Source organism: Dreissena polymorpha, chromosome 10 (assembly GCF_020536995.1).
Source record: "Dreissena polymorpha isolate Duluth1 chromosome 10, UMN_Dpol_1.0, whole genome shotgun sequence".
In the NCBI taxonomy this organism is placed as follows: domain Eukaryota; kingdom Metazoa; phylum Mollusca; class Bivalvia; order Myida; family Dreissenidae; genus Dreissena; species Dreissena polymorpha.
This window is the reverse complement of record NC_068364.1, coordinates 70,436,992-70,443,423: the sequence shown is the minus strand read 5'-3', so window position 1 is coordinate 70,443,423 and position 6,432 is coordinate 70,436,992. Positions and strand designations below refer to the sequence as shown.

At 35.4% G+C, this 6,432-nt stretch overlaps 2 long non-coding RNA genes across 2 annotated transcripts; one reads left to right on the top strand and one right to left on the bottom strand.

Annotated features, from left to right (window-relative positions):
* The first annotated feature begins 921 nt into the window (after positions 1–921).
* Positions 922–2,527, top strand: LOC127847124 (uncharacterized). Its single transcript, XR_008033827.1, has 3 exons — positions 922–1,021; positions 1,988–2,098; positions 2,269–2,527. It is a non-coding gene; the product is annotated as an uncharacterized LOC127847124 (long non-coding RNA).
* A 795-nt stretch (positions 2,528–3,322) lies between these two features.
* On the bottom strand, positions 3,323–6,066 carry LOC127847125 (uncharacterized). Its single transcript, XR_008033828.1, has 3 exons — positions 5,969–6,066; positions 4,285–4,449; positions 3,323–4,020 (listed from the first exon to the last, which is right to left on the bottom strand). It is a non-coding gene; the product is annotated as an uncharacterized LOC127847125 (long non-coding RNA).
* Positions 6,067–6,432: the final 366 nt, after the last annotated feature.

Here is a 6,432-nt window from a genome sequence, read left to right as displayed (position 1 = left end):
ACTACATACCAAATTGTGTAGCCCTAGGCCTAATGGTTATGGACAAGATTTTTTTTTAAGTTATCACAAAATAGGCATTATATAAGCATATGTTCAATTTTGTGACCCCCGGGGCAGGGTCAAATTTGACCCTAGGGATTAAATTTGAACAAATTTGGTAGAGGACTATTAGATGTCACTATATACCAAATTTGATAGCTCTAGGCCGGATTGTTATTGACAAGAAATTTTTTGAAGTTTTCACAAAATAGGCCTTATATAAGCATATGTTCAATTTTGTGACCCTCGGGGCAGGGTCAAACTTGACCCCAGGGGCATAATTTGAACAAACTTGGTAGAGGACTATAAGATGCCACTACATACCAAATTTGGTAGCCCAATGGTTATGGACGAGAAGATTTGTAAAGTTTTCACAAAATATACCCTATATAAGCATATGTTCAATTTTGTGACCCCCGGGGCAGGGTCAAATTCGACCCCAGGGGTATAATTTGAACAAATTTGGTAGAGGACTATTAGATGTCTCTACATACCAAATTTGATAGCCCTAGGCCCAATGGTTATGGACGGGAGATTTTGAAAGTTTTCACAAAATAGGCCTTACATTGTATTTAAGCAAATTTTCAGTTTTGTGACCCCCAGGGCAGAGTCAAATTTGACCCCAGGGGCATAATTTGAACAAATTTGAAAGAGGTACACCCCAGGAACATTCCTAAGAAATTTCATCAGAATTGGACCAGTAGTTTAGGAGAAGATGTTTAAAGGAAAAGTTTATGCATGGATGCACGATGGACTCAGGACCTTCGGCCAGTGGAGCTAAAAATCAAATTAAACATTTAGTTTTGATTTAAAATCAGTTTTTATATGCAAGTGTCTATTTCACTTATAAATTAAAACAGCATATTATTCATTATTGAAAAGATTCAGTGTGGACATACCACGTGGTTTGTGACGTCATTTTCGCTAGCACGCTAAGTAGAAATTTGTCAACATTGGTCCCGCTTAGAAATTTCAAATCCACGTAAGTATCTTATTATTTACTCTTTTTTGACGAAATAAAGCGCAGGCTAAGGGAAAAGTTGAGCACTATTCCCGGTTATATAAATATTTGTCACCAGATGAGTAGTTTAGTCTATCATTCGAGGCAAATTCCTAGTTTTAACGTTACAATGCACGCAAGCACGACAAGCACATTTGAAATCGTCCAAAATATATGTTATATATTACTTTTTGCAGTGAACCAATATGTGCGGACGTGATTAATTCCATATAAAATGTGTTTTGTCCGAAAAAATTACCTGAAAACACCACTTAATGACATTTCTAATGTACATCAACAATTTGGCTAACACGACAAGCAACGAAATTCAAGGCAAGCACGGCAAGTCGATATTCGGCTAGAACGACTAGTTGTTATTAGTATAGAATTGGTAACGTCTATGTTGTCAAAAAATATCCTTCAATTATTTTCAATGTGTGTGTCCCTTTAATAGTTCGTGTCTATTAACTGTCTTCGTGTGATTCTGTGCCCTGTCCTGTGTGCGTTCAGCCGTGTACAATGTATAAAAAGTAAAGTTTTAAAATCTTTAAACAGAACAGATGAACATAATCTGCACTTATAAGAAACTTCTGAATCGAAATTCAGACATAATGTTACCATAAATAAGACTCTTCGTCCGTGAGGGTGAAGGGTCAGTAATTTAATACTTATATTACCGAGAACAGTTTTTGCTAAAACTAATAAACAAGTATGCATACATATGGAACATAGTTGTGCGAACATAATTATGTATGTTTATAGTTATAGTCACTTAATGTCGATATACTACACTGCCTTAAAATGAAAACCATTAAAAATGTTATAATTCCATTTTCATATAGTCACTCGCGGATAACAGGCTTATAAGTCGTGTTTATTTCATATTATGCCCTAAATTGACCTCAGATGCATTTAGATTCCAACCCAAACTATTGTTAAAACTTTCAGGCACTTCTTCTATACAACCTCGAAAAAGAATGTGTACAAACTCGTTGGTCAATATAACGTCGATGGCAAAGGTGAAGATGAACCAAACATCAAGAGCTCTTCCGATATTCGGTAATTTTGTTTGTCCGTAAAGCTTATTTAGTCGTGCACAAACTGTTATTATGGAAATACATGTAATATGTCCATTCGGAATATTTTAAGTAAAATTTAAAAGAAAAAAAAACACATGTTTTTTCAACCAACTGTAGTAATGTATTTATTTGTATTTATTTCAATATAAGTGACCACGAGTTTGACAACCCGGGGAGACTGCGTGTGAAACCGAAGGCAAAAGAGGCCAAAATCGACCAGAGTCGAAATGCCGTTGCCATGGGAACTTTAGGTGTACGGTGGGACGGTGCGAGGAGAAACGAAAGCAAGTTATTGCCTACGTACAGACTTGGACTAGACATGGAAGAAATTTGATAAGAAACCGCCTTTCTGAAGAATTATGTGTTTTAGTAGCTTGACTTGAGCGAGATATATATAATTATTCATATGCATAGTGTGTTATTTTTATTATTTAAGTTAATTGTGTCGTGTTCTGAGAAAACTGGGCATAATGCTTGTGCGCAAATTTGTCATCCCAGATTAGCCTGTGCAGTGCGCACAGCCTAATCAGGGACGACATTTTCCGCTTTTATGGAATTTTTCGTTTAAATAATGTCTCTTCTTAGCGAAAATCTGGTTTAGGCGGAAAGTGTCGTCCCTGATTAGCCTGTGCTTACTGCACAGGCAAATCTGGGACGACACTTTACGCGGAAAATGTCGTCCCTTATTAGCCTGTGCTGACTTCATAGGCAAATCTGGGACGACACTTTACGCACATGCATTATGCCCAGTTTTCTCAGTACACGACACAATTGTGCCGAATATTTATCTCACTAAAATAAATGCTAATGGTATGTGTTTATTGTCGCCTTTGTGAATCCGATCATAATTGCTTGCAAATAATTAATTGAAGCTTTGAGCAGCATTGATTCAAACGTTGTTTTAATAACTCTATTTTTGTCCAAAACTGTACAACATTTAAACTGCCCTAATTTAATACTCCATTTTATATTTCGGCATTAAGCATTGTGTGTCACATAGATAATTGAGAAATTTTGGATAAAAGCAAAGTATAATATTACACAAATGCTCAGTTGTCTTTGCTTTTTACGTTTGATTTGCTCCATGCAGTTAACGAACAACGAAGCTTGTTCAAGATTTTGTTTCAGAAATTAACACAACGCAGTGTATGTTTTATTAATAATTTTAATTAATGAAACAATGTTAAATGGCATCATTGAATCACATGTAAATCACAATCTAAATCACAATTGCTGTAATATAACAGTAGCGTTAACAAAATAATAAAATACAATAAAAAGAAAAGAAACGCAATAAGTTAACATCGTGGTATAAACAGATACGATTCAAATGTTAATTATGCTTGAGATCTGATTATAAAGCATTAATCACAATTATAAAATTACATTTTAATCACAATACAAATCACAACTGCTATAATATAACAGTATCATTAACAAAACATAAAAAAGTAAAAAAAAACGCAACAAGTAAACATCATCGTATAAACAGATACGGTTCAAATGTTAATTATGCTTGAGATTTGATGATTATGCTTTAATCGCAACAATTCAATCACGGGTAAATCACAAATAAATCACGGGTAAATCACAAATAAATCACAAACAGGTAAAACCACTGTATACACGTCATTTGTGCTTTTGCCCATAGTGCCTATACAGTGAACTTATATGTTTATAGGCGGCTTTGCACACATGGCAAACGTGTGTTTTTTCCTCGCTGTGTGTTTTGAGATGTTCTCGGAGATGAGCCCGTGTTGTGGCCTTGTGGTTGCATATCTCGCACTCGATCTCTCGAGTGCGCTGTTCCCGGGCAGAGAGGGCATCTAAATCTACTTTCGTTGCGAATTCTTTTCCACAATAAAGGCAAAGATAGTTTTTCCGTCACCGTGTACATTGCACCTGTAAGCATTCATAAGCATAATAATCCTACACGTACACTCTTTGCTACTTATTTACAATAATTAACTAGTTAATGATTTGGGAAATGTGTATCTTATACATCTATAACGCGTTTTGATTAAGACTGTTTATCACAGCTTTCTAAAGATAATGTTTATGTAGTGAAACTGCAATGTACATAATTCGAAATGTTTAGAATCGCAAGTAAAATAAGACAGCCGACTGTGATTTTTCTACTGACTAAAAGCGCTATATGATAATGACCTGTATCTTTGTAATTGTCGTCTTGATGAAAACCCAACGCCGCAACAGTTAAAAGGGTAACATCCCAGCGTTTGTTCTTTCATGGTAAACCAAATTGCGCCTGTGCTTGTACCCTCTGGCGCATATGGCACAAATATATCGCTCTTCGGTCGTCATCATGTGTATCTAAAAACATCAAATATCTTAAATTAAATAAATAATTATGCATTTGTTATTATGTATTCACTGTGCTGTCACCATTAGAGTATTATAATCATATGATGTATTTGTCATGTGTGTTACCGTTTCAAATATATCATCTACTTAGCCATAAATAATTACAAGACAACGGCGCATTACTAAATCTACATTTTACAACAATTTAAAACATTGTTAACAACAGTATAGTTTAATCCTTGCAATGGCCTTAACAGTTGGAAAGAACATGGACATAACCTACAGTATGATTAATCGAAAGCCAAGCTAACTGCAACTCAGATCGATATATCACTTGTTATTAATCTATGTGTGCATTGAGTATTGCTTTATCAAAACGTACATCACTATGCTACTAATCAAATATTACTTATCTAATCCTACCAAAACTACAAGTGCTAATATACGTCAGCATCTGTCACTTAAGGATAAAACGATCAAAGGAACATGTGTTGATATGTTGCGTCAAATGTTGCATTTTATATCAATAAGTTCGGCTTATCGTCGACCTGAAATGGCCCACAAGTCGGCCGGGGGTGACTAGAAGCCTATTCATGTCACCCTTGGGTGACTTCAAGCCGACGCTAGTCATCACCGGGTGACTATAATCGGGTTCATGTCACCCCAGGGTGACATGAATCGGCGTCTAGTCACCCCGGTTGACAAAAGTCGGCTTGAAGACATCCTAGTGTGACATGAATCGGCTTCTAGCCACCCCCGGATGACTTGTGGGCCATTTCAGGTCGAAAATGACGCAATGAGCATCAGTTCGTTTTAACGATAGTTGAGTTATTGTGGACTGTTCATCGAAATCAAAAGATTAAATTGAAACCTGACTCCAGAAGGGTTTGTCAGACATTCGCCACATTAAGTTTGAACTTTTTTCAGACTTATAGTATCTCTGTTACATTCCAAGGATTGTTCTCGGTGAAAGCTTCAAATTTGTTTATAGCACTTGTGCAAGACAGCATCGCAGTTATTGTCCAACATTATATTTTTGTGTTTACTGTGCCGGACCAAGAAAATGTTTTGAAATTCATATTAAATTTGTGTTTATTACCTCAACAATAACATCGCTTCAGAAACATTATTAATAACAAATGGTCGTTCTAGCCGAATATCGACTTGCCGTGCTTGCCTTGAATTTCGTTGCTTGTCGTGTTAGCCAAAGTGTTGATGTACATTAGAAATGTCATTAAGTGGTGTTTTCAGGTAATTTTTTCGAACAAAACACATTTTATATGGAATTAATCACGTCCGCACATATTGGTTCACTGCAAAAAGGAATATAAAACATATATTTTGGACGATTTCAAATGTGCTTGTCGTGCTTGCGTGCATTGTAACGTAAAAACTAGGAATTTGCCTCGAATGATAGACTAAACTACTCATCTGGTGACAAATATTTATATAACCGGGAATAGTGCTCAACTTTTCCCTTATCCTGCGCGTTATTTCGTCAAAAAAGAGTAAATAATAAGATACTTACGTGGATTTGAAATTTCTAAGCGGGGCCAATGTTGACAAATTTCTACTTAGCGTGCTAGCCAAAATGACGTCACAAACCACGTGGTATGGCCACACTGAAGATTATTCCAAGCTTGATGTCATATTTCAACTTCGCATAGTGTAGTTAATTGAACATTGTATTGAACTGTATGGGCAGCTATATTTTTTAATTTATGTATGTTGTATTATACAAAATGCATTATTTCTACCACAAGTAGACCATATATTGCCTACTGCTACTAAATAGGCACTGGTATGAATTTGACACTGTTTTTGATGCTCATACAAAACTTTAATTATTACTACACTTTAGTATATTAAATATTTTCAAGTTTTTGTTCAACATTTTTTGCAAAAGAAAAGAGTGTCTTAATGCATTTGAAAATATACTTAAAACAAACTAAAAATGCATTTTAACATACCTTTTTCTTGGTAAAGTGTATT